Source organism: Chiloscyllium punctatum, chromosome 1 (assembly GCF_047496795.1).
Source record: "Chiloscyllium punctatum isolate Juve2018m chromosome 1, sChiPun1.3, whole genome shotgun sequence".
NCBI lineage: Eukaryota > Metazoa > Chordata > Chondrichthyes > Orectolobiformes > Hemiscylliidae > Chiloscyllium > Chiloscyllium punctatum.
In genome coordinates this window covers 92466336-92486885 of record NC_092739.1, presented here as the reverse complement: position 1 = coordinate 92486885, position 20550 = coordinate 92466336, and positions in this window count along the sequence as shown.

Genomic DNA, 20550 nt, shown 5'->3' with positions numbered 1-20550 from the left:
ATCTACTTTATAAACAGCAACATTGCAGGAACATTTCATTTTAAACATTCGAGGATTTGCAAGCAAATCCAACATATCAGATTTTAAGTCTTCACATTTCGCAATTTCATTCCACATCAGGTATGCAGCCCAAGGCAAAAAACTTTCAAATGACAAATTACAGAAAGTGCAATCTATATAAAGTTTTCTGCAGGACATATTTCATTCTGACTTGCCTCAATGCATTTTTGAAACTGTTAATTTATACCATGTACTTTTTGTAAGACATACATTGCGAGGGCTCTTACTCGTATGGTAAGGCTGAAAGGTTCTGATATTGAACTTTCCTCATTGCATCTTCTGTAGTGCTTGACCCAAGCTTTAATGCATCCCACAATATGTAGTCCTGGACTTTGGAATGTGCCAGACTGCAACACCAGGTTGAGGTTCCATCCACTGGAAATCCCATAGATTTCAGAAAGAACAAAGAGCATCCTTCACAGAGTCGATGGTCCTCCAGGCATAGATGATCTTTGACTCAATGTGCATCCGGAGGACAAGCCTATGGATCACAGAGTCCTGCATCATAAAACTGACAGGATGAACCTTCCACGAAAACTATTTCATCTCTCTCCAGACCATTCGGATACATTCCATAAGATGACAGTATAGAGGATTGTTGTAGGCTGCAGTGGGACATTGACAGGATGCAGAGATGGGCTGAGAGGTGGCAGATGGAGTTCAACTTGGATAAATGCGAAGTGATGCATTTTGGAAGGTCGAACTTGACAACTGAGTACAGGATTAACCAGGATTCTTGGCAGTGTGGAGGAACAGCGGGATCTTGGTGAGGAGGTACATAGATCCCTTAAAATTGCCACCCAGGTGGACAGGGTTGTTAAGAAAGCATATGGTGTTTGGGCTTTCATTAACAGGGGGATTGAGTTTAAGAGCTGTGAGATCTTGTTGCAGCTCTATAAAACTTTGGTTAGACTGCACTTGGAATACTGCGTCCAGTTCTGGTCGCCCTATTATAGGAAAGATGTGGATGCTTTGGAGAGGGTTCAGAGGAGATTTACCAGGATGCTGCCTAGAATGGAGGGCTTATCTTACGAAGAAAGGTTGATTGAACTCAGACTTTTTTCATTGGAAACAAGAAGGAAGAGAGGGGACCTAATTGAAGTGTACAAGATAATGAGAGGCATAGAGTTGATAGCCAGAAACATTTTCCCAGGGCAGAAATCGTTAACACAAGGGGTCATAGTTTTAAGCTGTTTGGCGGAAAGTATAGAGGGATGTCAGAGGCGGGTTCTTTACACAGAGAGTTGTGAGAGCATGGAATGCGTTGCCAGCAGCAGTTGTGGAAGCGAGGTCATTGGGGATGTTTAAGAGACTGCTGGACATGCATATGGTCACAGAAATTTGAGGGTTCGTACATTAGTTTATCTTACATGAGGACCAATGGTCAGCACAACATCATGGGCTGAAGGGCCTGTTCTGTGCTGGATTAGTGGTGCTGGAAGAGCACCAGTTTGGTTGGAGATGGTGAATAGTAGGGGAAAGAAGTCACTATTGAGAGTGGATTATCTGCTCTCTAACAGCAACTGCAATGTGTGAGAAAGTACACAGGAAGAAGTATTGAGTGCTGGTGATAACTTTGGCTAGACCGCACTTGGAATACTGAAAAAGCCCGAAACGTCGATTTCGAAGCTACTTGGATGCTGCCTGAACTGCTGTGCTCTTCCAGCACCACTAATCCAGAATCTGGTTTCCAGCATCTGCAGTCATTGTTTTTACCTGTTCTGTGCTGTACTGTTCTATGTTCTATGGTGAACAATAGTCTCTTCCCCCATCACAACTTCCTCGAGGACAATGTGTGGAGTTTTAAACTCAGATTTCCAGCATTTGCAATATTTTGCTTTTATATGATCTTACTGCTGTTAGGGAGATGTGGCTGCAAGATGGCAAGATTCAGGTTCTGAATATTATGGGGTATATTACATTCAAGAAGAATAGGAAGCTGGGAAAAGGAGGAGAGGTAACATTATCAATCAAGGGAAACATGTGCAATAGTGAGGGTTAACCTTGGTTCAGGAGATCAGGATATAGAATCAGTTTGGTTGGAGATGGTGAATAGTAGGGGAAAGAAGTCACTATTGAGAGTGGATTATCTGCTCTCTAACAGCAACTGCAATGTGTGAGAAAGTACACAGGAAGAAGTATTGAGTGCTGGTGATAAAGGGAAGGTAATAATCATGGGTGATTTCAAGCTATGTAAAAACTGAAAAATTCAAATTGGCAATCGCAGCCTGGATGAGAAGTTCATCAAATGTTTTTGAGGTCATTTCTTAGAGCAATACATTGCAGAACCTGCAAGAGAGCAGATTATATTAGACTTGGTATTGTGTAATCTGACATGATTAATTGATGAACTCAGAAAAAGGGTAAGTGGCAGTGACTATGATTTGGTCAGCTACCTGAAGTGAACTAGAGGATAAATCAAAAGAGACACAATCGCAGACATTTAAGGGGATATTTCAAACTACTAGATCAAGTATGTTTGTACTATAAATAAAAATTTAAAGGGAGGAACCAAATGAGGATGGAAATGAATCAAACTGAAGGGAAAACATATAACTGCGCAATTTGAGTGGCAGGTCAGATAATTGATCAGTACATAAAGAACTGCAGAGGATGACTAAAAGTTTAATCAAGAGGAAGGAATTAGACCACAAATGGAATGTAAAAATAGATAACAAGAGTTTCTACAGATATTCAAAAAAGAAAACAGAAAGAAAGTGAGCGTTAGTCTGCTGCATATTAAGAATTGGGAATTAATAGTATGCAATAGGGAAATGATGGATGAAATGATCAAATATTCTGTCTTCGCTATAGAGAATACAAAAAACTAACTGTAAGTCAGAAGGTGGAAGGGAGCGAGGAACAAAGTGAAATTGCAATCGTGAGGAAACTAGTATTAAGAAAACTGATGGAGATGTGTGCTGGCAAATTTCTGCTCCAGGTGGATTTCATCCTCAAAAAAAAGTTGCTCATAAGGTAATAGAGGTAATAGATGCATGGTATTAATTTTGCAAAATGTTCATGATTTAGAAAAACTTCCATCAGATAGGAGCAGAAGCAAATATAGTCCCTCTATTCAAGAAAGTGGGAAGCAGAAAACAGAAACTATAGGCCAGTTGGCTCAACTTCTGTCATGGAAAAGTTCAGATTCTAGCTACACATTTAGATAAACTCAAGGTAATCAGGAAGAGTCATCATTGCTTCATCAGAGGGAAATCACGTTTTACCATTTTATTGGAGATTTTTTGAAAGAGTAGATTGTGCTGTGCTTAAAGACACGTTGGATTTCCAGAACACATTTAACAAATTGCCATTTCAAAGGTTATTGCAGAAAATAAAAGTCCATGGTTTAGCAGGTCACATATTAACAGATATAGAAGATTGCCTAGCTGGCAGCATTGAATTGAATTGAATTGAATTTATTGTCACATGTACCAAGGCACAGTGAAAAGCTTTGTCTTGCGAGCAATACAGGCAGATCACAGAGTTAAGGAACATAGAAAGGAAATAATAGGTAAACAGCAGCAAAAACAAATATACAGGTACAGATGAATGTTAAGTGTTTGAGAGTCCATTCAGTATTCTAACAACAGTAGGGTAGAAACTGTTGCGAAACCAGGTGGTGCGTGTGTTCAGGCTTCTGTACCTTCTGCCTGATGGTAGAGGTTGTAGCAAAACATTGTCAGGGTGGGATGGATCTTTGAGAATGCTGGTGGCCTTTCCTTGACAGCAGGCCTGGTAGAAGGATTCTATAGATGGGAGGGTGGCCTTTGTCATTGTCTGGCCGGAGTTCATCACTCTCTGTAACCATCTCCGATCTTGAATGGTATAGATGCCATTCCACATAGTGGTACATCCAGACAGAATACTCTTGATGGGTATTCAGCATCATACCAAATTTCCTCAGCTGCCTGAGGAAGAAGAGACAATGTTGGGCCTTTGTAACCAGTGCGTCCACATGAAGAGTCTAAGAAAACTTTTGTCAATGACCACTTCTAGGAGCTTGTTATTCTCCAGTCATTCCACCTCTGTGCTGTTAATGTATAGGGGGGTATGAGTAACATCCTGCTGAAAGTCAATAAGAGTTCCTTGGTTTTGCTGGCATTGAGAGTTAGATTGTTCTCAGTGTACCATTCTTCCAGGTCTTCCACCTCCCGTCTGTAGTCTGTTTCGTCACCATCTGAGATTTGACCAACTATGGTGGTGTCATCAGTAAACTTGTAAATGGAGTTAGTCTGGTATTTGGCAACGCAGTCATGGATATACAGTGAGTACAGTAGGGGGCTGAGTATGCACCCCTGAGGGGCTCCAATGTTGAGTGTTAGTGAGGACGAAATATTGTCCCCAATCTTCACTGATGGTGGCCTGTGGGTCAGGAAACTGAGAATCCTGTTGCAGATAGTGGGGTTTAGTCCGAGATCACTAAGTTTAGTAATCAGTCTCGAGGTGATAATAGTGTTGAAGGCTGAACTGTAGTCAATGAGTAGGATTCTTACGTAGCTGTTCTTGGTGTCAAGATGTTCTTGGGAGGAGTGAAGGGCATCTAATGTGGATCTGTTAGTCCGATAGGCAAATTGGAGTGGGTCAAGAGTAGTGGGGAGGCTGGAGTTGATTAATGCCATGACCAGCCTTTCAAAGCACTTCATGACCACTGAAGTTAGGGCCACTGGGCAGTAGTCATTGAGATGTGCTGCATGAGCTTTCTTAGGCACAGGGATGATGTTGTCCCTCTTGAAACAGGCAGGGACAGTGGCCTGCTGCAGGGAAAGGGTGAAGATGTCTGAGAAGACCTCTGCCAGTTGATCTGTGCATGCTCTGAGTGCACAGCCTGGTACTCCGTCTGGTCCCATCACTTTCCTTGGGTTCACACAAAGGAAAACTGATCTGACCTCTGATGCAGTGACTGTTGGGATAGGTTCATCAGGACTTGTCAAAATAGGTGTTACCTCTCTGCCGAAATTCTGCTCAAAGTTGAGATGATCTGGGAGGGACGTGTCATCGTCTGCTATCTTGCACTGTCTCTTTTTAGAACCTGTGATGTCATTCAGTCCTTGCCATATTTGTCGGGTGTCTGTCTGGGTCTCTAGTTTGGATCAGTATTGGACCTTGGGTGTCTTAATGGCTCTGTGAAGGACATACTTGGATTCCTTATATTTGAGTGGGTCTCCTGATCTGAAGGCCTCATGCCTGGTTTTTAGCAGGTTCTGTATGACCTGATTCATCCAGGGTTTCCTGTTGGGGAACACCCAGATTGACTTCCTCAGTATGCAGTCCTCCACACACTTGCTGATAAAGTCTGTGATGGTGGTGGCGTACTCGTCCAAGGTACCTGCGGACTGTTTGAACATGGCCCAATCAGCTGATTCCAGACAGTGCCGGAGTTGATCCTCTGCCTTCTCCGTCCAGCACTGGACCTGTATCCACGAGGGGGTCTCCTGCTTGAGCTTTTGCCTATAAGCTGGGAGAAGAAGCACGGCATTGTGGTCGGAGTTCCTGAAATGAGGGTGGGGTATGGAGCGGTAGGCATCTTTCACAGTAGTGTAGCAGTGGTCTAAAATGTTCGGGCCCCTGGTGGAGCAGGTAATGTTCTGGTAGTACTTGGGCAACACTTTCCTTAGATGGGCTTAATTGAAGTAGCCAGTTACAAGAAACAGGGCCTCGGGGTCCTGGGTCTCCAGGGTGTTAGTGGTAGAGTACAGCACATCCAGAGCTTCCTCAACCTTTGCTTGTGGTGGTATGTACACAACAGTTAGTATAGCAGCAGTACATTCCCGTGGTAGATAGAAGGGGCGGCACTAGATGGTGAGGAATCCAAGGTTTGGGGAGTAATGGCTGCCCAGGGTTGCAATGTCCGTGCACCACAACTTGTTGATCAAAAAGCAAACCCCTCCCCCCTTTGCCTTACCCAAGGATGCTGTACGGTCCATACAATGGACAAAAAAACCATCAGGCTGAAGTGCGCAGTCGGGAATGAATGGGTTGAGCCAGGTTTCTGTGAAGCAGAGTGTGCAGCAGTCCCATAGTTCATGCTGGAAGCTGAGCTGTGATCTGAGTTCGTCCATCAGAAAACTATGCATAAAGGGATCTTTGTCTACTTGACAGGATGTGATGAATAGAGTCTCACAAAGGCCTGTGATGTTCCCTTAACTTTTTATACTTTTCATCAATAACTTAGATAAGGAGAGCAAAGGCATCTTAGCTAAATTCACTGACTGGAGCAAGACGGATAGGAAAGTATGTTGTGAAGAACTCACAAGGAAGTTGTGGATCGATTGAGTGAGTGGGCAAGAATCTGGCAGATGGAGTATGATGAGGGAAAATGTAAATCTGAGCATTACTTAAATTGATAATGGCTGCGGAATTACAAGTTGAAGAGGCGTTTAGATGTACTAGTGCATCAGTCAAACATGCTACTATGCAGGTACAGAAGATAAGCAAGAAGGTTGATGGGATGTTATCTTTTATTATGAGAGGAATTGAACATAAAAGTAAGGATGTTATGCTTCAAATATACAGGATATTGTGAAGAACACATCTTAAATATTATGTACAGTTTTGGTCTCGTTGTTTAAGAAAGGATTCAGATGCATTGGAAATAGTTCAGAGGAGGTTTGCTAGATTTGTGCCCGAGATGAGCAAGGAGGACAAGCTGTGGTTGTTTTCACCGGAGTTTAGAAAGGTGAGCGGTGACTTGATTGAACTTGTTAGATCCTAAATGGTCTCGACATGACAGACGTGGAAAGGATGTTTCCTCTTATAGGTCAGTTCAGAGCTAGGGGACACTGTTTTGACATTGGGGGTCACCCTTCTAGGGCAGAGATAAGGATTTGTTTTTGATTCTCAGATAGTTGTGCAATTTTGGAACTCTATCTTCAAGGGAAATGGAGACAGGTTAATAGATTCTTGTTAGATAAGAAGATCAAAGGCTATTGAGGATACATGGAAACGTGGAATTCAAAACATAAACAGATTGGCCATGATCTTATTGAATGGTGGGGCCGAAAGATCTATTTCTATTCCTGTTTTCTACATTTTCATCCCAACTTAGAATATTTCATTGGGTAGATTGACCTGTGGAATTCTCTTTCTGTATGAAGTGCACCAAGAAACTGCTGATGCAGTTGTTCTTGCTGAATTATGGACGACAAACACACATCAGGAGTTTCACAATATATCAACAGACTTTACACACTTGCATTTATTATAGTTTATACATGTGAATTCTATAAACCTAAACTAAAGTTAAACCATTAACAAACAATGGAATTGAAATTGTTTACCTTCCATTTTATCATTTCCCACAATAATTATTGAAATACTTCCCAAGATGTTTCAGTTTGCATTAGACATGTTCAAAGTACAAGGTCATATTTTATTAGTGGTGTGCAGCTGCTAAATGGCATTGACACTACAATCCACAGCACTAAAACAATTTGACAGTCTAGTATATTTTGCTCATCGCATTACCTGTGGTAAAGTACGTTTGTGACATGTTGGTATGGTAATGCATTTGTCAGTATTAACGTAATGAATGGTGTCATCGACATCATTTAAATGATTTTATGGTTATAGTATGCAATGGCCTTTGCACTACAGTATCCACTATGAAAACCTGAAACTTTGATTGTAACCTTGATTTTTGAGGTGGCTGTTCACAGTGCAAAACCTCTAAGACTGCAGCAGCAGAAATGGTTTTGCAACTCAATGTTTGAATATTAGTGAATACCAGATGCAAACCTAGATTTAATGTGATCTAATTCCACACCTTATGACCATAAAATATAGTAACAAGAAAAGGCCATTCAGCCCCTTGAGCCTATTCTGCTACTTAATGGCTAATCTGACATTCCTCACGTCCACTTTCCTGAGTTGTCTTCTGTTTCTCTCTCCACAGCTACCTTGAGACCTGCTGAGTTTCCCTTTTTGTTTTCTCTTTTTACTCTAAAACTGTGATTGTTTGTTTAGGAAGTACATGTTTATAATGCATTACCCTGCATTTAAAGATAAAAGTGAAATAATTGGTGAATGGGGCAAGCCAAGTAGGAAGAGTGTTCCCTTATGTCTGTGACATGTTCATCAGAGGCACATTCCAGGGCCTCTTCACTTGAAATCTCAATCTCTCACTCCTTTGACAAGACAACTGAGCTCCTTATGGATCTAGGGTTCTCAAAAGATATGACTGTCTAGTCTCAGGAGTGGTACTGCTCGCAGCGAGGACTGCTGCATTTACTGAGCTGTCAACTAATCCAACCAACTAACACTCAAATGTGAGATTACCAACTGAGGTGAGTTAGCCCAACTCGTCCATGCTGACCAGTTATCCCAACCTAATCTAAGCCCATTTGTGAGCACTTGGCCCATATCCTTCTGAACACTTATTCAAATACCAATCCAGATGCCTTTTAAATGTTGCAATTGTACCAGCCTCCACCAATTCCTCTGGCAGCTCATTCAATACACGCACCATCCTGTCTGTGAAAAAGTTACCCCTTAGGCCCATTTTAAAATTTTCCCCTCTTACCCTAAACCTATGCCCTCTAGTTCTGGACTCCCCCATCCCAGGGAAAGGACTTTATATATTTACCCTATCTATGCCTCCCACGATTCTATAAACTTCCAGTCTCCAAAATTCCAGGAAAAACAGCCGCAGCTTATACAGCCTCTCCCTGTGGCTCAAAACCTCCAACCCTGGCAACATCCTTGTAAACCTTTTCTGAACCCTTTCAGGTTTCACAACACCCTTCCGAAAGGAGGGAGACCAGAATTGTACACAATATTCCAAAAGTGGCCTAACCAATGTCCTGTACAGCTGCAACATGACCTCCCAACTCCTATACTCAATGTTCTGTCCAATAAAGGAAAGCATACCAAATGCCTTCTTCACTATCCTATCTACCTGCGACTCCACTTTCAAGAAGCTATGAACCTGCACTCCTAGGTCTCTTTGTTAAGCAACACTCCCCAGGACCTTACTATTAAGTGTATAAGTCCTGTTCTGATTTGCCTTTCCAAAATGCAGCACCTCCCATTTATCTAAATTAAACTCTATCTGCCACTCCTCAGCCCATTGGCCCACCTGAACAAGATCCCAATGTACTCTGAGGTAACTTTCTTCACTGTCTACTACACCTCCAATTTTGGTGTCATCTGCAGGTTAACTAACTATACCTCTTATGCTCACATCCAAATCATTTATATAAATGATGAAAAGTAGTGGACCCAGCACTGATCCCTGTGGAACTCCACTGGTCTCAGGCCTCCAGTCTGAAAAAAACAATCCTCCACCACCACCCTCTGTCTTCTACCTTTGAGCCAGTTCTGTATCCAAATAGCTAGTTCTCCCTGTATTCCATGAGATCTAACCTTGCTAACCAATCTACCATGATGAACCTTGTCGACCAACTTATTGAAGTCCAGATAGATCACATCCACCACCAGGCCCTCATCAACCCTCTTCGTTACATCTTCAAAAAACTCAATCAAGTTTGTGAGACATGATTTTCCACACACAAAGTCACGTTGACTATTCCTAATCAGTCCTTGCCTTTCCAAATGCATGTAAATCCAGTCCCTCAGGATTCCGTCCAACAACTTGCTCACCACCGGTGTCAGGCTCATTGTTCTATAGTTCCCTGGCTTTTCTTTACCATATTTCTTAAACAGTGGCACCACGTTAACCAACCTCCAGTCTTCCAGCATCTCACCTGTGACTTTCAATGATCCAAATATCTCAGCAAAGGACCCAGCAATCACTTCCATAGCTTCTCACAGAGTTCTAGGGTACATCTAATCAGTTCCTGGGGATTTAACCACTTTTATGCTTTCTAAGATGTCCAGCACCTCTTCCTCTGTAATACGTACATTTTTCAAGATGTCACCATCTATTTCCCCACATGCTATATCTTCCATGTGCTTTTCCACAGTAAACACTGATGAAAAATACGTGTTTAGTGTCTCCCCTTCTCCTGTGGTTCCACACATAGGCTGCCTTGCTGATCTTTGACGGGCCCTATCCTCTCCCTAGTTACCCTTCTGTCTTTAGTATATTTATAAAATTCCTTTGGATTCTCCTTAACCCCATTTGCCAAAGCTATATCATGTCCCCCTTTAACCCTCCTGATTTCCCTCTTAAGTATGCTCTTACTGCCTTTATACTCTTCTAAGAATTCACTCGATCTCTGCTATCCATACCTAACATATACTTCCTTTTTCTTAACTAAGACCTCAATTTCTTTAGTCATCCAGCATTCCCTACACCTACCAGCCTTTCCTTTCACCCTAATAGGAACATATTGTCTCTGAACTCTCGTTATCTCATTTTTGAAGGCTTCCCATTTTCCAGCGTTCCTTTACTTGTGAACATCTGCCTCCATCTTTCAATTTTTGAAAGTTCTTGCCTAATACCGTCAAAATTGGCTATCCTCCAATTTAGAACTTCAACTTTTAGATCCGGTCTGTCCTTTTACATCACTGTTTTAAAACTAATGGAATTATGGTCACTGGCCCCAAAGTGCTCCCCCACTGACACCTCAGTCACCTGCTCTGTCTTATTTCCCAAGAGTAGGTCAAGTTTTGCAGTTTCTCTAGCAGGTACACCCACATACTGAATCAGAAAATTTTCTTGTACGCACTTAACAAATTCCTCTCCATCTAAACCCTTAACCCTATGGCAGATCCAGTCTATGTTTGAAAAGTTAAAATCACCAACCATAACCACCCTAATATTCTTACGGATAACTGAAATCTCCTTACATGTTTGTTTCACAATTCCCCACTGACTATTGGAGGGTCTAAAACACAACCTACTTTGGTCTTGAAGGAACCCACCTACAAGATGGTTACCAAAGTGGGCTCCTGCTACAACATAGCGAGCAGCAGTGACCACCATTATTTACAAAGAGTGCCAACTCAGGGAATTAGAATTTAGAACTTGAAAAACTGAGGAAATGCATGCCAGTGACCAAAATGACTTCAATAGGAACTAATGTTGGCAATGGCTACTGACAACAAACATCTCATGACAAAACGCAACATTGAAAAATACTTCACAGAAAAACGCAGAAAGCTTTTCAGATCTGAGATGTGCAGGATCAGAACAAGTGAAGGACTTAAAAGTTAAAGGTAGGGGCCTGGAGAATGTTGTTAAACAGAGAGACCTAGGGGTTCAGGTACCTAGTTCTTTGAAAGCTGTGTCACAAGTAGACAGGATGTTAAATAAGGCATTTATCATGCTTGCCTTCATTACTCAGACCTGTCAGTACAGGAGTTAGGACATCATGTTGTGGTTGTATAGGCTGTTGGTGAGGCCACTTCTGGAGTATTATGTATAGCTTTGTTCATCCTGCTACAGGAAGGATATTATTACATTGGAGAGGGTACAAGAAAGGTTTCCAAGGATATAAAGGATAGCCTGGGATTTTTTCACTGGAGGTTGATTTGAAGTTTATAAAATAATGAGGGGTATGGATAAAGTGAATAATCAAGTTCTTTTTCCCTAGGGTAGGGGAGTTCAAGACTAGAGGGCATATATTTAGGTGAGAGGAGAAAGATTTAAAAGGGACCTGAGGGGCAATGTTTTAACAAAGAGGGTAGTTTGTATGTGCATTGAATTGTCAGAGAAAATGGTAGTTGCAAGTACAGTAGCAACAGTTTAAAGACATTTGGACAAGTACATGAATAGGAAAGGTCTAGAGGTATATGGGCCAAACACAGGCAAATGGAACTGGATTAGTTTGGGAAACTTGGTCGGCATGGACGAGCTGGACCAAAGGGTCTGTCTCCATATTGTATAACTCTATGTATCTAAATCAGCAGCGTTAAGGCACAGCTATGGAATGTATCATGAGGCAGTCTGTGGAAGCAGTCGCAAGTCTGTGTTGAGACAGCAAGCTGTCTAGATATCAAGGATTCCATGAGTTAAAGACCAACATTTTTTGTGCAAAAGGAGAAATTTTAAATAGTATGGCAATTCAGACTGAAAGGGCAGTAATGTAAAAATCAACAAGTTGCAGCTCCAATCGTGTTTATTGGGAGGAGTGGGCTCCAGTTTGCCGGGAATTGGCCCTAGTACTGGGAATGTTAAATCTGTACTGATGAGACAATCTCCTCCTGAACCATACTGGCTCTTCTTACCAGCCGCTTAACAAGGGAAGTAGAGAGGATTTTAAACTAAGCAGTGGGTGTGAGGATTCAGATTTGGGAACATGTGATAAATTAAAGAGTAGAGGTAAGACCCAAGAGAAAGGTGTTAAGATGGGAAATGATAAGCCACTGTGACAGGAGGGAATAGAGAGTATGAATATCTAAGCAATCAGATGAAACTAGAAGTTGCACACAGAAAGGATAGAACTAATGTACATATTATTTGAAAAAAAAATGAACTAAGAGTACAAACAGAAATGAATAAGTGCAATCTGGTCACCATTTCAGAAACATGGTTGCAGGATGACATGGATGGGAGTCTGAGTCTTGAGGGTACAGGGAAACATTTAAGAATTTCAGGAAACTAGGTAAAGGTGGAGGAGAACCTCTGTTAGTTAATAATGGTATCAGCACAGCAGAGTGGTATGAGGTAAATTCAGGAAACCAAGATGTGGAAACAGTTTGGGTTCAAATGAGAAATGATAAAGGCAAAAGGTTACTTGTGCAAGTGGTGTACAGGCCCATAACAATAAATACATGTAGGGTGCAACATAATATAGAAATAATGGGAGATTATTGGAAAGGTATAATGTGAGATTTTGATACAATAACGACTGGAAAAGGTCAGATAAGCAAAGATAGCCGAGATGAGGAGTTCATGTCATGCTTTTGGATTGCCCCTCAGCAAAGTACGTACTGGAATCAAGTAGAAAGCAGGCTCAACAGAATATGGTTATGTAATGAGATAAGATTAATTAACAATACTGTAATGAAGAAGCTCATATATAGCACTAACCATAATATGATTGAATTTTACATTCTGTTTGAGGGAAAGAGGAGTGGCCTGAGACTGCTATTTAAATTTAAATAAGGCCAGGTATAAGGGAATTAGGTTAAAGGGCAAGTCAATAAAGATGCCATAGCAGAGATTTGGGAGTATTTTCAAAAGATACAATAAAAATACATTCCAATGTGTCCAAAAAATTTCAAAGGATAGACCCACAAATCATGGTTAACGAGCAATGTTAAAGATGGTATAAAACTAAAAGTAAAAGCAGATAATTGAGCAAAGACGGGTAGAAGTTCAAGATATTTTATGGAATATAACAAACAACAAATAATTCCCCAAAAATTATTAAAGAAAGAAAATAATTACAAAAGAAAGACAGCCAGAAATATAAAAACAAATAAGCCCATAAGACCACAACGCACAGAAGCAGAAGTAGGCCATTCAGCCCATCAAGTTTACTCTGCCAGTCAATAAGGTCATGGTTGATCTGGTAATCCATAACTCCACTTTTCTGCCTTTTTCTCATAATGCTTGGTTCCCTTACTCATTAAAAAATGTGTCAATCTCAGCCTCTAATTCATTTTGTGACTAGCGTGTCTGATGTCGATAGTGAAGAAGATGCTAGAGTTCATCATCAAGGATTTTAGAGCAGAGCACTGAGAAAACAGTGGTAGAATCAGACTCAGTCAGCATGGATTTACAAAAGAAAAATCATGCTTGACAAATCTTATAGAATTCTTCAAGGATGTAGCTAGAGTTGATCAAGGGGAGCCAGTGGATGTGGCTCAGGAGTTCAGAAGACTTTTGACAAAGTCCCACATAAAACATTAATGTGTAAAATAAAAGTGCATGGGATTGGGCTAGTATTTTAAGATGGATTCAGAATTGTTTAGCAGACACAATGTAAAGAATAAGAATAATGTTTTTTTTCTGACAGTGGCAGTGAATAGTGGGGGAGTGCAAGGATCAGTACTAAAGTCCCAGTTATTCGCAATATAAATTAATGATTTAGATGAGGGAACTAAATACAATATCTCAAAACTTTCAGATGACACAAAGCTGGAAGAGTGAGCTGTGATGAGATATTGCAGACTGATTTGGACAGGCTGAGTGCAAATGCTTCACAGATGCAGCATAACATGAATAAAAGTGAGGTTATTCACATTGGTAGTAAAAATAGGAAGGCAGGTTTTTTTTGAATGGCTGTAAATTGAGAAAGGGGTAGGTTCAATAGCTCTGGCTGTCTTCGGACACCAGTCATTGAAAGTAAGCATGCAGGTGCAGCGGGCAGGAGAGAAGGCAATCTTTATGTTGGCCTTCATAGTGAGAGGATCTGAGTACAGGAACAAAGATGTCTTGCTAGAAATATACAGGGCCTTGATGAAGCCACACCTGGAATATTGTGTGCAGTTTCGGTCTCCTTATCTGAGGAATGTTACTCTTGCTATGGAGAGAGTGCAGCAAAGGCTTATCAAATTGATTCCTGGGATGGCAGGACTGATACATGAGGAGAGATTGAGTCAGTTAAGATTATATTCATTGGAATTTAGAAAGATGATAGATAGAAAGATAGAAACCTGTAAAATTCTAACAGGGTTCAGGTCATAGGTTAAGGAAAAGTGGTAAACCTTTTAGGAGTCAGACAAAGAGGAATTTCTTTGTCCAGAGAGTGGTGAACCTCACTACCAAGAAAATGGTTGAAGCCAAAACATATTCAGTAAAGAGGTAGTTCTTGTGCCAAAAGAAATCAAAAGAGAAAGGGGAGGATGGGATTAGGGTATTGAGCTCGATGATGAGCCATGATCATATTGAATGGTGGAGCAGGCTCAAGGGATTGAATGGCTTACTCCTGCTCCTATTTTCTCTGTTTATTTATGACCCAATCTCAAAAGCCCTCTCTGGAAAGGAATTCCAAAGATTCAGTACTCTTTGGGACAAGAAATTCCTCCTCATCTGTCTTAGATGTGCAACCATTTATTCTGAGATTATGCCTTCTAATCTTAAAATTTCCTACAAGAAAAAATAACCTTTCTGCATCTACAATGTCAAGTCTCTGAAGTAACATGCATATAAGGCAACCTCTCATTCTTCTACATCCCAATGAATACAGGCCCATTCTACTTAACCACTCCTCATAAGACAGTCCCTCCACATTTGGCACCAGCTGAATGAACCTTCTCTGGACTGCATCCAATGCAACTACAGCTTTCCTCAGATAACAGAAATCATAGTTTCTACAAATAATTAAAGAAGGAAAGAGTTAACAAGAGGGCATAGTGAAATAGAGGTTTAATAATGGAAAATAAGGGAAAAGCCAATAAATTGAACAGGTATTTTTCAATCATCTTCATTATAGATGATGCAGGTAATATCTCAGAAGCCGTGATAAATCAGGAAATGGAAAGGGAGGAGGAACTTTCTTTAACAGTTTCCACAGTTTCTTATTGTTAAGTACTTTGGTTAGTTTGCCCCACAAGATAAGTAAGCCAAATGATGATATATAATTTTACAATAACCAACCCACGACAAATAATTCAGACGTATTGAAGTATTTGTACATTTAAGTCAATATCCCACCATGTTGTTACTGATTTTATCTACCAAATTTTAACCTTTGTTGCCTCTAATAATAATGTTTTTGAAAAAAAAAATCCTTTGTAATTCAAACTGTTTCTGCCAAAATTGGAACATCGCATCCAAACCTCAGCAAGTACTCATTAGTTCCTTTTCTGTGACAGTCCCATTCACAGTCAACTTTAACGGTTTATGATAATACATGGCCATATTCATGTGCCGTGACCCTTCAATGACCTCTTCACATTCAGGATGCAGCAGACAGTACATGAGTGTTCTAATTTGACGTTCTCTTTTAAGATGCCATTGGAAGCTCCTTTCCCATATTGTGATACAATTTTTCCTTTTTCTGCATGAGATACCTACAGGGGTTGGGGTTGGGGGGAGGGGTTGCATTTTGGAAATAGTGCTGAACATACAATTTTTTTTTTTACAAATCAGTAATACCTACAGAATGCTGCAGTGTTCAGACCCAAATGTCAAAGGCACAATACCATGTTAAGTACCCACGATGGCATCCTTCCAATTTCAATTACTTGCTTATTCATTTCTATAACAAAGCAGTTTGTATGCTCATATTTCACATACATGCTATCAGCCTAAAAATGTGTAATATTTTCCCATCTGTACAGGTTCAGGGCTTCCTTGTACTCAGAAATAACAACTGTACATATGACAATCCCAACCGTCCTAACATTTGTTTATTCTGCATTCAGTTTGAAATTGGACTGACTCAGGCTGTGCGGAGTTGACGGAGATTGTTGCTGTACTGGCTCCTGACTTGAGATTTTGATTATCTATCCACGGATGGAATTCCTTACATAGCACATTGCATTACTTAACAACAGGCTGTTTTATATATATCAACATATAATTTCTTCTCCTTTCACTTAGCTTCCAAGTGGAAAGTCAGTTTGGCAAACATTTAGGTGATGAAGGTTGCAGAGGCTGTGGACTCTTCTCCTTCAGCGTAGAAACATAAAAGGAGCAAGAGTACACAGTTCAGCCCTTCGAGATCATTCTACCATTCAATATGATTGTGGTTAATCATCCAACTCAATATCCTGTCCTGCTTTTTCCACATACCCTTTGATCCTTCAGCCCTAAGAAGTACATCCAATTCCTTCTTGAAAGTATTCAGTGTTTTGGCCTCATCTCTTCTTGTGGCAGAGAATTCCATAGGCTCACCACTCATTGAGCGAAGAAATGTTCTGTTACCTCAGTCCTAAATGGCTTACCCTCTGGTGAACCCTATTCTAGACTTCCCGGTTACCGGCAACATCATCATCATCATCCTACATTTTGGCCACATCCACCAGTCCCAAGCTGACATACTCAGCATCATACCTTGTACCTGGCAAGAAACAAAAAAATGAACAGAAAGAGCTTCTACTGGTAGAGAGAAAAAACAAGAGTAGCTAAAGTGAGTTTGGAATAATTGGAGGATGCCATTGAGGAATTGATAATGGGAAATTGATTGCAGCACTTGGTTTTGTGAAAGGGAAATCATGTTTGACCAATTTTGTGGAGTTCTTTGAGGTTGTAATGAGCAGAGCTTATAAAGCAGAACTGAAAGATGTTGTGTACCTGAATTTCGGGAGGTGTTTGATAAGGTGCCACATAAAAGGAGAACAGAGAAATGGCAGATAATTTAAGGCACAAATAGGAACTCAGGGTATTGGTAGAAATATATTAGCATGGATTGAGAATTGGTTAACACACAGCAAATTAATGGGACTTTTCTATTTGGAAAGACATATCTAGTGGAGTGTTACAATGATCAGTCCTAGGGGCCTCAATTATTTACTATATGTATTCATGACTGCAGATGGGCAGAGTGTAAAATATCTAATTTTGCTGATGATACAACAACAGGTGAGCTGGCAAGCTGTGATGAGGCCATAATGAATCTAGAAGGAGATACAGATAGATAGAGTGGATAAAAGTTTTCCAAATGGAAGTTAAATGTGGAACAATGTGAAGTCATGCACTTTGATTGGAGGAATCAAAAGGCAGACAATTATATTATAGTCTAAATGGAGAGAGAGACCACAGAAAAGTACATCACAGAAGGATCTGGATGTCCTTGCACATGAAACCCGTAAGTTAGTATGCAAGTCGAGAAAGATATTAAGAAGGCACATGGAACTTTGAACTTCATTGCTAGGGGCTTGGAGTTTAAAAACAGGGAAGTCTTATTACAACTATATCTAGTATTGGTGAAGCTACACCTAGATTAATGTGGACAGTTTTAGTCCCTGTATTTAAGAAAGGATGTATTGGTAATGGAGGCAGTTCAAAGGAGATTCACTAGACTGATTCCTGGGATGAAGGATTGACTTCTGAATGGCTAAACAGGTTAGGCCTTTATTAATTACAGTTTAAAATAATAAGGGGTCATCTCCTAGAAATATAAAAGACTCTTTGGGGACTTGACAGGATAGATGTTGAGAAGATGTTTCTACTAGTGGGAAAACCTTGACATAGGGAACATAGTTACAGAATAATGGGACACTTATTTGAAGCTGAGATCCTGAAATTTCTGGAAAAAAAATCCTTTGTTAATTCAAACTGTTTCTGCCAAAATTGGAACATCACATCCAAACCTCAGCAAGTGCTCATTAGTTCCTTTTCTGTGACAGTCCCATTCTCCAAAGATAACAAATGTCAAGAGTTCTTTCCCAGAGAAAAACTGAGGCTAGAAATACTAAAAGTAATGAAAGAAGATATATATTTAAAATACATTGAGTTGAGAGTGATATGAAGCTGGCACAAAAGAGGAGTTGAGTTTTGAGAATGTCGGATTAGCAATAATCTTAGACCACAAGATTATAAGGAGCAGGAACAGGAGTAGGCCATCAGCCTCTCAACTCTTCTCCACTATTCAAGAGGATCATAGTTGATCCGACATTCCTCACATCCACTTTCCTGTCATTTCCCCATAACCCTCGGGTTCTCTTACTGATCAAGGATCCATGTCAGCCTTAAATATGCACAAAGACTCTGACACTTTGTGCTCTGTGGCAAGGAGTTCCAAAGACTCTCAATCCTCAAAAGAAATTCCTCCAAATCTCAGTCTCAACTTGTATCCCTTTTTTCTGAGACTTTGCCCTCTGCTCCTAGCCTCTCCCATGAGGGGAAATATCATCTCAGTATTTACTCTGTCAAGTTCCTTAAGAATCCAACATGTTTCAATGAGATCATCTCACATTCTTCCAAACTCCAGCGAGCCCCAGCCTGTTTAGCTTTTGCTCATAGACAGTCCCTCCATATCAGTGATCATTGTAGTGAACCTTCTCTGAACTGACTCCAATGAAATAAATTCTTTCCTTAAATAGGGGGACTAATCTACTCCAGATGCAGTCTTATATCTAACTCTCTTTAAATACCTTCATGGAGGATTTCTAGCCTCCATAACTCTCTGAGATAAGGAATTCCTGACATTCACTATCCTCGGAGAAAGAAATTCCTTCGGTCCTCAGCCTTGTACAGTTGGAATAAGATTTCCTTACTCTTATACTCATACCCCCTAGAAAAAAGGACCAACATTCCATTAGCCTTCCTGATTACCTGCTGCACCTGTGTGTTGGCTTTCTGAACAAGTTTCCCAAGACTCTTTGTATTGCAGCTTTCTGTAGTTTCTGTTCATTTGAAAAGTATTTTGTTCCTTTGTTCTCCCTTCCAAAATGAACAATTTCACATTTTCCTACTTACTCAACCTATCACTATCTGGTTGAATTATGGGGCAGATTTGAGGGCTGAATGGCCTATTTTGTCTCCTATTTCTTATGGCTTTGTGTACCCTCTGCCCTAAGTTGCCTACAGGTCTTTTTGGTTCTTGTACAGCTTGCACTGATTAGTGTTTGGACACATATATCACACACACCATCAGGCTGCTCTTGTCCACAATGGAGTAAACCCATGTACAATACTTCAGTCATCTTTACTCATACATAATTCCTGACCATTATCTGATCCCCATTGTTATTCTCTTGTTCTGGATGATTTATTTTCTACGTAGGCCTGTCTGAACCAATTTACTACCTGGTAATATAAATTATTTCTGTTTCTCGTGCATCTCTTTGACAAATCTATCCTCTGTTTGCCTATTATTGCACCTGTTCAGTCAATGTAAGCACTAACACTTTTTTACGAACAGTTTTTAACACTAACAAGTTTATCAAGATTAGTGGCAACACTTATGTTGCTCTAATGGTCCTGTGCAGCTCTTTACTCAACCTCTCCATAAGGATTTATTCATTCTTTCCAAAATTCCCAATATGCAATGCAAGCCTTGATTGACTTGAAGGTGGTTGATGAGAAAATGGCATCAGGTGAGAATGGACTGACATCAAGTTGACAAGTCAAATCATCCTTTACAGATTCAGATCAATTTTTATTTTGATTGAGCATTAGCGCAATGTTTAGGCTACTGGACAAATAAACTGGAGATGTGGAAACAAGAGTTCAAATTAAGCTTGGCAGTGTATAAACTTTTATTCAGCTAAATTAAGTAAATCTCAAACAAAAGCTATTGTCAGTAATGGTCACCATGAAAATCACCAGATAATTGTAAAAATACATAGAGGCATAGAGATGTACAGTACAGAAACAGACCCTTCAGTCCAACTTGTCCATGCCAACCAGATATCCTAAATTACTCTAGTCCCGTTTGCCAGCATTTGGCTCATCTCCCTCTAAACCTGTCCTATTCATATACCCATCCAAGTGCCTTTTAAATGTTTTAATTGTATTAACCTCCACCATTTCCTCTGGTAGCTGCTTCCATACACTCACCACCCTCTGTGTGAAAAAGTTACCCCTTAAGTCCCTTTTGAATTGTTTCCCTCTCACTTTAAAGCTATGCCCTGTAGTTTTGGACTCCCCCACCCAAGGAAAAGACCTTGTCTATTTACCCTATCTATGCCCCTAATGATTTTATAAACCTCTGATGCTCCAGGGAAATTAGCCCCAGGCTATTCAGT